Raw genomic sequence first — 11,323 nt, 5'->3', positions numbered from 1 at the left:
CCCCCTTGTCTCCTCCACTTCCTCTTCCCATTATCTCCTCTCCTCTGTTTACCTTCCTCCCCATCTTCTCCCATTACTCCACTTTCATTCTGTTATACTCCACCGGGGTCCTACCACCTCACTGCTAATCCCTCCTCCCACCCCCCTCTCCATGTCACTTCACCCCACATCCATCCACATATCATTAATCTCCCTTCCTGCCCACCTTCTACTGGCTCCACTTCTAGCACTGGAGACCGCACCATCGCTACACTCTATTCATCTCGGTCCCCCAAATTAATCTCACCTCTACGCTACAGCAACCCTGATAATCTCATTCAAATCTCTCCAACAAACTTTGTCCCTCTATCCTGTGCCCTCTGGAATGCCAGGTCAGTCTGTAATAAACTGGTCCCAACCCATGACCTTTTAATCTCCAACTCTCTGAATCTCCTAGCCATTACTGAAACCTGGATTGTACCCTCTGACACCACGTCTCCTGCAGCTCTCTCCTCTGGGGGCCTCACCTTTTCCCATACCCCACATCCTGGGGGTCACCATGGTGGTGGTGTTAGGGTCCTTCTATCAACTGGTTACTCATACCAACCCATTCCCTCTGAACCATGTACACCTCCAAGTAACTGTCATTTACTGTCCCCCTGGCCCTCCCTCCAAGTTCCTTGACAACTTTGCTTCCTGGCTCCCTCACTTTCTCTCCTCAGACCTTCCCTCCATTATCCTAGGTGACTTCAATATTCCAATTGATATCCCCACAGAATCCTCTGCCTCCAAACTCCTCACCCTCACATCTTCACTTGGTCTCTCCCAATGGACCTCCTCATCCTCCCATGTGAGTGGCCATATGCTTGATCTGGTCTTCACTCACCGATGTGATATTTCTGATCACTCCAATTCCCCTTTCCCACTTTCTGACCATCACCTTCTCTCTTTTAACCTGTCCCTCTCTCCTTCCCCTCCTCTACCTCCAAAAGCCACCATCACTAAGCATCACATTGACGCTATCGACACAATTTCCTTTTCTTCCCTGCTTGACTCACTTCTCTCCCCTATCCTCTCTCTCTCCTGCCCTGATCAAGCTACTTCCCTATACAACATCTCCCTTACTTCTGCTCTGGACTCTGTTGCTCTGACAATCACTACTCACACTCGTAGATCTACTCCCCAACCCTGGCATTCCAAATGCACCAGATACATGCAAAAGTGTTCACAAACCGCCGAGCGATAGTGGAGAAGATCACGCTCTAAGGCAGATTTTCTCCATTTCAAATTTATGCTCTCATCCTATAGTGCTGCTCTCTCCCTCGCTAAACAGTCATATTTCAAGATCCACTACTCTCTTCTCATTCTCCTTGATCTCTCTGCTGCTTTTGACACTGTGGACAACCCTCTCCTGCTGCATATCCTTCACTCCCTTGGTCTACGTGACACTGCCCTCTACTGGCTGTCATCCTACCTCTCTGACCGATCTTTCTCAGTTTCCTCTCATGACTCCTCTTCCCCCCCACAGCCTCTTACAGTAGGTGTTCCCTAAGGTTCTGTTCTTGGACCTCTCCTATTCTCCCTCTATACTTCCTCTCTTGGTGAACTCATCAGCTCTTTTGACCTCCATTGTCATCTCTATGCTGATGATACTGAAATCTACCTTTCCTCTCCTGATCTCTCCCCCTCTCTTCTGACTCGTATCTCCAACTGTCTCTCTGCTATCTCTTCCTGGATGTCCCAGCGATTTCTTAAACTTAATACGTCTAAGACCGAGCTGATCGTCTTCCCACCCTCCCACATAACCTCACTTCCCACTATTTCTTTATCAATTGATGGAATAACTATCTCATCTAGTCCCAAGGTGCGCTGTCTTGGAGTTATCCTGGACTCATCCCTCTCCTTCAAATCACAAATCCAGAACCTTTCAAAGTCCTGTCGTTTCCATCTCAAAAATATTTCTAAAATCAGACCCTATCACACCCAGGATGCTACTAAAACCCTCATACAAGCACTGGTCATCTCCAGATTGGACTACTGTAACCTCCCCCTATCTGGCCTCCCCAAATCCCCTCTCTCTCCTCTCCAGTCTATCCTTAATGCTACTGCACGGCTTATCTTCCTCTCCAAATGCTCTACATCTGCCTCCCCTCTCCTACAAGTCCTCCACTGGCTCCCCTTCCCTTTTAGAACCCAATTTAAGGTTCTCACGCTCACTTACAAAGCCCTCACCCAATCTTCTCCCATATACATCTCTGATCTCATCTCCCTTCACTCTCCTCTCCGCTCTCTTCGTTCAACTAATGCACGCCGCCTTTCATGCCAGCTGATTACTTCCTCCCTCTCCCGCCTCCAAGATTTTGCCCGCACTGCTCCCCACCTCTGGAACTCTCTCCCACTCCCCATCAGACTCTCCACCTCTTTGCAATCCTTCAAACGGTCTCTTAAGACCTACTACTTCATCAAAGCCTTCCAGCTATCATTCTAACTCCCTGCTACATGCTCCTTCCTCCCCATCTACCCCATCTGTGTCACCCCTGTTTGTCTTCCCCTCCCTTTTAGAATGCAAGGTCTACCGTCTTGTGCTTCTCTCTACTTTAGTTTCATCTACTTCTTACTCACCACTAGGGCACCTAACACTTGGTTTCTTAAGCTCCATTGCTTATCTGGGTCTTATGGTCGCTAAGCCTCTGATCTAGTTCTTGATTATTTAAAACATTCTTGGTTTCTATGGGGTCATATAGTTTATTAACCGCCATCCTGTCTGCCACTGCAGTTTCCTAGATGTGCCATGTTGGAAGTTGAATTTCTACGTGTTCGTGCCACCCATTGCTGTCAGCTAGCTTGGTGCAACCTTTTGGCCTAAACTGAATGAAAACAATATTATGAGCAGTGAGGTGGGCAAAACTAACTGTAAATGACTGGAAATTAATGTTATTGCAGTTAATAATACTGTACGAACAACTAAATGCTCAAATTATGTGATTTCAGCAGTTTTTAGCAATATTTGAAAAAAATACAGATCCAAAACAAAAACCAAAGCATGTGAGGGTGGTTATGGCAAAACCAAAACCAGATAATGAATTAGAACCAAAACACGGGGGTCAGTGCACATCTCTATGTATGTCAGTGCACATCTCTTAATGTATGTTTTACATTCAGAGCCGGATTTAGACCTCATGGGGCCCTAGGCAAGATACCGGTTTTGGGGCCCCTCTCAGCACAGACCCCTCTCTCCTCTCAGCGCAGACCTCCCTCACCTCCCAGCACAGGCCCCCCCTCACCTCTCAGCACAGACCACCCCCCTCACCTCTCAGCACAGACCCCCCTCACCTCTCAGCACAAACCCCCCCTCACCTCTCAGCAGACCCCCCCTCACCTCTCAGCACAGACCCTCCTCACCTCTCAGCACAGAACCCCCTCATCTCTCAGCACAGACCCCCCCCTCATCTCTCAGCACAGACTCCCCACTCACCTCTCAGAACAGACTCCCCCTTCCCAAAGATACCACTTCCACTGACAACACAGACTCCTCTGCCATCAAAGCACAGACCACTTTAGCAGAGACCCCCCCTTCCTTTCTCAGCACTGATCCCCTCACCTCGCAGCTCGACTCCTCATTCCCTCACAGCACCTTTCACTCCCCCCCCGCCAAACTTACCTGCCGTGGACATTTGTACTAGCGCCGCTGACCTCCATGGCTCCTCAAGTGGCTCTACCTCTGCCTTGGTCAGTGTAAATTGCGGTGTGACGTGATGACAGTAACATGTGACTCGCCAGCGCTCTATACCTTGCCTAATGATAGAGCCGGCCTGGCCTGCAACAGAAATTTTGGGGCCCCTCTCAACCCACAAATCCCTCCTGCATCTATATCAAAGTAGTGTATGTGTATATATATATATATATATATTAGGGGTGTGCACCGGTCACTTTTCGTGTTTTGTGTTTTGGTTTTGGATCTTTCTTCGTGTTTTGGATCTGGATTGGTTTTGCCAAAACCACCCTTCCGTGTTTTGGGTTCTGGGTTTTGTATTTTGGATCTGTATTTTTTTGAAAAAAAAGCATAAAAACAGCTAAAATCACAGAATGTGTTGGTTTTTCTGCTCCTATGCTATTATTAACCTCAATAACCTTAATTTCCACTTATTTCCAGTCTATTCTGAACACCTCACACCTCACAATAGTGTTTTTATGTCCAAAAGGTTGCACCGAGGTAGCTGGATGACTATGCTAAGCGACACGAGTGGGCGGCACAAACACGTGGCCCATCTAGGAGGGACACTGCAGTGGCAGACAGGATGGCAGTTTGAAAAACTAGGCTCCAAACAGTACATAATGCAAAGAAAAAAAAAGAGGTGCAAGATGGAATTGTCCTTGGGCCCTCCCACCCACCCTTATGTTGTATAAACAGGACATGCACACTTTAACAAACCAATCATTTCAGCGCCAGGGTCTTCCACACGACTGTGGCTGAAATGATTGGTTCGTTTGGGCCCCAACAAAACAAGCTGGCAATTAATCTGTCCCTGCACAAACTGGCTCTACAGAGGCAAGATGTCATCCTCATCCTCCTCATTCACCGATTCCTCACCCTCTTCAGTGTTGTGTACATCCTCATCCTCACAGAGTATTAATTTGTCTCCGCTGGAATCCACCACCACAGGTCCCTCTGTATGTTCTGGAGGCTGGTCTCCCTGGAAGAGTTGATAATTCATTTTTATGAACATCATCTTCTCCACATTTTGTGGAAGCAACCTCCTACGCCTTTTGCTGACAAGGTTCCCGGCTGCACTAAACACTCTTTCGGAGTACATACTGGAGGGGTGGCAACTCAGGTAAAATAGAGCCAGTTTGTACAGGGGCCTGCAAATTGCCTCTTTTTCCTGCCAGTACAGGTATGGACTGTCTGACATGCCTACTTGGATGCTGTCACCGATGTAATCCTTTAACAGACAGACGCACGCTTGTCGCTGCTGCTTTGAGGATGCAGGTGTGGATACAGCCCACACAATTCACAAAGACAGGAAAAAAAAGAATTTTTTATTTTTTGTGGAGCGCACTTTGACGGTTACACCACCCTTTAACAGACAGACGCACGCTTGTCGCTGCTGCTTTGAGGATGTAGGTGCGGCTACAGCCCACACAATTCACAAAGACAGAAAAAAAAGAAGAATGTTTTATTTTTTGTGGAGCGCACTTTGAGGGTTACACCACCCTTTAACAGACAGACGCACGCTTGTCGCTGCTGCTTTTAGGATGCAGGTGCAGCTACAGCCCACACAATTCACAAAGACAGAAAAAAAATAATTTTTTATTTTTTGTGGAGCGCACTTTGAGGGTTACACCACCCTTTAACAGACAGACGCACGCTTGTCACTGCTGCTTTGAGGATGCAGGTGCGGCTACTGTGCATACACAAACACAGAAAAAAGATTATTTTATTTTGGTTGGAGCGCACTTTGGGGGTTACACCACCCTTTAACAGACAGACGCACACTTGTCGATGCTGCTTTGAGGATGCAGGTGCGGCTACAGCCCACATAATTCACAAAGACAGAAAAAAAAATATTTTTTTATTTTGTTTGGAGTGCACTTTGGGGGTTACAGCACCCTTTAATGGTCAAGCCAGCTGGCCCTTTACTTATGACACAGACGCACGCTTGGCGCTACTTGGTTGATGTACGTGCGGCTACTGCGCACACAATTCACAAACACAGAAAAAAAAAATATATTATTTGGAATGCACTTTGGGGGTTACAGCACCCTTTAACGGACGAGCCAGCTGGCCCTTTACTTTTGACACAGGCGCATGCTTGCCGCTACTTTGTTGATGCACGTGCGGCTACTGCGCACACAATTTACAAACACAAAAAAATATATATTTTTAGTTTTTTTGGAGTGCACTTTGGGGGTTACAGAACCCTTTAACGGACAAGCCAGTCGGCCCTTTACTTATGGGACACAGGCGCACGCTTGGCGCTACTTTGTTGATAACCATGCGGCCACAGTGCACACAATTCACAAACACAGAAAATAATTTTTTATTTTGTTTGGAGTGCACTTTGGGGGTTACAGCACCCTTTAACGGTCAAGCCAGCCGGCCCTTTACTTATGACACAGGCGCACGCTTGGTGCTACTTGGTTGATGCACGTGCAGCTACTGCGATCACAATTCACAAACACAGAAAAAAAAAATATTATTTGGAGTGCACTTTGGGGGTTACAGCACCCTTTAACGGATGAGCCAGCTGGCCCTTTACTTTTGACACAGGCGCATGCTTGCCGCTACTTTGTTGATGCACGTGCGGCTACTGCGCACACAATTTACAAACACAAAAAAATATATATTTTTAGTTTTTTTGGAGTGCACTTTGGGGGTTACAGAACCCTTTAACGGACAAGCCAGTCGGCCCTTTACTTATGGGACACAGGCGCACGCTTGGCGCTACTTTGTTGATAACCATGCGGCCACAGTGCACACAATTCACAAACACAGAAAATAATTTTTTATTTTGTTTGGAGTGCACTTTGGGGGTTACAGCACCCTTTAACAGTCAAGCCAGCCGGCCCTTTACTTATGACACAGGCGCACGCTTGGTGCTACTTGGTTGATGCACGTGCAGCTACTGCGATCACAATTCACAAACACAGAAAAAAAAAATATTATTTGGAGTGCACTTTGGGGGTTACAGCACCCTTTAACGGACGAGCCAGCTGGCCCTTTACTTATGACACAGGCGCACGCTTGGCACTACTTTGTTGATGCACGTGCAGCTACTGCGCACACAATTCACAAACACAGAAAAAATATTTATATTTTTTGCATTTGGGGGGAGCACCCCTGATGGACAAAGCACCCCCTGGACAACACTACAGCACCCCTTTATGACTGGGACACTGCACAGGACTTTGGAGTGGACACAGCCCCTATGGACAACTGACTGCACAACACAGCCCAGCCAGCCCCTATGGATTTTGGAGGAGTGGACACAGGGCCTGATTCAGAGCCGCTCGTAAGCGACTGCTCGTTCGCATGCATACTGGTTTTAGTACGCATGCGCGAACCAGTGAGTGCGGCCGAAAATCGTGTGCTCGCAAAATAGCGAATGCCTGCTAATTTGAGTGACAGAGAGAGGCGTTTGTGGATGGTAACAGGGGAAGGTGCTTGAAAACGGGGAGTGGAGATCAGAACGCAGGCGTGCCAAAAGGTCAAAACAGGCGTTTTAAGGGTGTGCATAATTAACAAAGCAGCGTCATCGACCACGTCAGTTGAGTGTCTTTTAGCCAGAACTGCTCGCATGATTGCGGTAGGAAAATGCAACCACAAGAATAGCGAGCAGTTCATACGCCGTTCGATGTACTCGATTAATCTAATAAATAGCGGAGATGACATATGATGCGAGCGCCAAGGGGGCATTTTTTTCAACATAACGTCTGCATGTTTTGTTCGCTCGTTCAGACATAGAGGCGTGAACAGACCGCAAAGAGCGAACGGTCAATTTAAATAGCCAGCCCCTTTTTCTAAACGAGCGAGCGCAAATAGCGTCCGGCTCTGAATCAGACCCACAGCCCCTATGGACAACAGCAGCACAGCACAACACAGCCAGCCCCTATGGACTTTGGAGTAGTGGACACAGCCCCTATGGACAACAGCAGCACAGCACAACACAGCCAGCCCCTATGGACTTTGGAGGAGTGGACACAGCCCCTATGGACAACAGCAGCACAGCACAGCACAACACTACACTGCACTACACTACACAGCTTAGCCAGCCCTAACTCCCACCCTCCCTCTTCACTGTCCACAGCCGTGTGAGAAAATGGCGCCAACGCGGGTACCTTATATAGAATCCAAAACCCGCGAGACCCGGAAGGCGGGATGATGACGGTTTGCCTCAATTTGAGATCCGATTCAGGCGGGAAAAGTCGAGCCTGACTCGGATCGGCCTCAGATCGGGGGGGCTCGGGGGGGTTCGGATTTCAGAAATCCGAACCCGCTCACCCCTAAAATATATATATATATATATATATATATACACACATACACAAAGCAAATGTTTTGGCACTCGTATAAGTCCAAGTACATCCCCCCAAGTGCCTTTACCATAACATGGACAATCCCATGTGAAATACCCCTAATGATAGGCAAGTAATTTACAGCACTTCAGGGATTTTTATTTTATATATTTACCCCAGCTGGGGGTATATATATACATATACACACACATTATTTATATATATATATATATATATATATACACTCACATATAAACATGTACACACACACACGCACACACATATATATATATATATATATATATATATATACTCACATATAAACATATACACGCATATATTATATATATATATATATATATACACACACATATATATATATATATATATACACCCTGACATTTATGTCACACTCACCCCCACAAACAGCTGCTGGAACAGTGGAGGTGCAGAGCTGTGACTGTGTGCTGTGCATGTGCCCGGCGTAGGTCGGCTCCATTTCCTTCCTCCTTCCCTGCTGTAGCTGCTCCTCGGAGGATCACGTGGCACGTCACGCAGCGTCAAACCAGGGACAGAGGCAAGAGGGTCAGAGGGAAAGGGACGCGCGGTGTCATGCACATTGACGTCATGACGCGAGTGGCACTGGCAGCGCTGTCAATGCACTCAGCACTACGGACACGGTAACGGGGCCACCTTATTTTACTTTTGGGGGGGAAGTGGGGGGAGCGCGGTCACTCTATACATCTTAGCCATGGGCCCCTTGGGTCGGGCGGCCGCCTAGGATGGGCAGCGGTAAATCCGGCCCTCTTTACATTAATTAATGCTGTGTCTTATTAAATAGACCCTAAGGGGGTCATTCAGACCCACTCGTGAGCAGCAGTACGCTCGCAAGCGGGTCGATGTTCCCCACTGCGCATGCGCACGACTGAGGGAGCCCCGTCGTGCGCATGCGCGAGACCCGGGGAGCGACGGGCTCTCCATCGCTCCGGGTCTCGCACCAAAGGGGGCGTGCTGTTGATGTTGATTGACAGCACGCCCCCTTTGGTGGGCATGCCGGGGGCGTGCCTGCCAGACGGAGGCGTTCCCATGGAAACGCCTACTGTCTGAAGCCGGCCCCACTGACATCACTAGTGATGTCAGTGGGAGTGATTTTGGCTCTGATAGAGCCAAAATCACTCCAGGGCTTGTGGCACCATCGCAAGTCTGATGGTCGCGATGGTCAAGACCATCGCGACAATCTTTTTGGCCGCTCGCATATGCTGTGGGTGGTCACCCACAGCTATACGAGCGGCCAGGAGGCTGCTCCATTTTCATGAAGGAGGGCCCTGATCCAGAGCGAGTGCTCTGGTCAGAGCGTCCGGCTCTGAATCAGGCCCTAAGTGCCTACGTCTTCATGGTTTGTTAACATAGTCAAAGATTAACATTTTAGGTTATGAACTGAAGGGGTTGGGTAGGGGATCCCGGTGGTCAGGATGCTGGCAGAATATCAACAGCTGCATCTCAGCAGTCAAAATCCAGACACCTGGAGGTAAGTACCCTAAATTTCCTGCAGCCTAACCCAGCCCCCCCACAGCCTAATCTTAACCCTCCCTCTAGTGCCTAATCCTAACCCCAATCCTAACTCCTACCATCGGGATTCTGGAGCCGAGATTCAAACTGCTGTCAAGAATCTATCGCCGGGATGCTGACCGCCAGCTTCCGGATCGCTGGGATGCCAAAAGAGCTTTGAGTTTAACAAAAATAATATTCATATTCTATAAACTGACAAATTGTATAAAGAGTTTATATGTATAACTATATCAAGGTACCCTAAATTGTTTGTACTTTAAAGAAGAATTTAAAATCAATTGAATGTGCTATATTCTGAACTTCAATTAGATTAGCAAAAGTGGGAAATTCACTTTATTATAAAAACAAATGTTTTTGGTCTGAGGAATATGATTTGGTGGCTCTGTTATGGTTGTATGTCACATGTCTTTTTCTGTAAAAAATGTGTCCTGACCTTTATTTTAAGTTAAAAATGGCTTCTTGCACTGTACTGACTTCTGCGTGTCAGCCACGAAAGGATATAACCCAATGCGGTGGGTGACATCTTATGTAAATAATTTTACCATTGGGAAACTGTGTTACAGTATTACATATTAAAAGCTTTCTTAAGCTGGGTATACACTTACCCGACAGTGCGGCCAACCGGCTATCGCGCTGACCGAGCGTCCGATTTTGGTAAGCTATACACGCTTACCAATTGGCTGCTCGACATGTCTGGCCAGACATCACAACTGGGTGGGCATTTACATTTGCCCACCTAGTTGAGATGTCATTCACTGGCGAGACCCTGCATCCAGTGTATGGGTGGTCAGTGGGTCGCCCGTACACACATGCAGATGCACCGATATACCGGCATGATATATAGGCATTGGCTGTGCACAAGGCCATTCTGATATGTCTGTGAACAACGTCATTCACAGACATATCGTATGTACACACCTGTCAATCCACTACTGATACAGTTTGAGTCTCCCATATCCAAAACTTGGGATCAGGGGTATTTTGGATAACGGAATATTCTGTATTTTGGAATATTTGCATATCATAATGAAATATCTTGGGAATGGGACCCCAATATACACACAGAATGGACTTATGTGTTCTATACACCCAGGGCCGGCCCTAGCCCAAATTTTTTGGTAAGTGAGTATATTTTTTGGCGCCCCCCTATGCAGTGCTCCTTTTACAGTGCCCCCGGTAGTGATCCCCCCTGTGCAGTGCCCCTTGTGCCCCAGTAGTACTCCCCCCTATGCAGTGCCCCAAGTAGTGGTACCCCCTATGCAGTGCCCTTTATATAGTGCCCCCAGTAGTGGTCCCCCCCCTTGTAGTGCCCCTAGTAGTAGTCCCCCCTCTTGTAGTGCCCCCAGTAGTAATCCCCCCCTTGTAATCCCCCCCTTGTAGTGCCCCCAGTAGTGTCCCCCCCCTTGCAGTGCCCCCAGTAGTATTCCCCCCAGTAGTATACCCCCCCTGTAGTGCCCCCAGTAGTAATCCCCCCCTGTAGTGCCCCCAGTAGTATTCCCCCCCTGTAGTGCCCCCAGGAGTAATCTCCCCTTGTAGTGTTCCCAGTAGTAGCCCCCCCTGTAGTGCCCCCAGTAGTAATCCACCTTCCTTCCCCACCCCCCCAGTAGAGACGTAATAAAAATAATAAAAAAAACACTTACCTGAAACCTGCTCCTGTGCCCGCCGCCGATATCAGCTCCTCCGTCCGCCGCTTTGCATTATGGGAGTGACGTCACGTCATGACGTCACTCCCATTACCCACTGCGGGAGCCGGAAGATG

This window comes from Taudactylus pleione, unplaced genomic scaffold (assembly GCF_031769625.1).
Source record: "Taudactylus pleione unplaced genomic scaffold, aTauple2 ptg000019l, whole genome shotgun sequence".
NCBI lineage: Eukaryota > Metazoa > Chordata > Amphibia > Anura > Myobatrachidae > Taudactylus > Taudactylus pleione.
The sequence above is the reverse complement of the archived record's forward strand: the minus strand, read 5'-3'. Positions refer to the sequence as shown.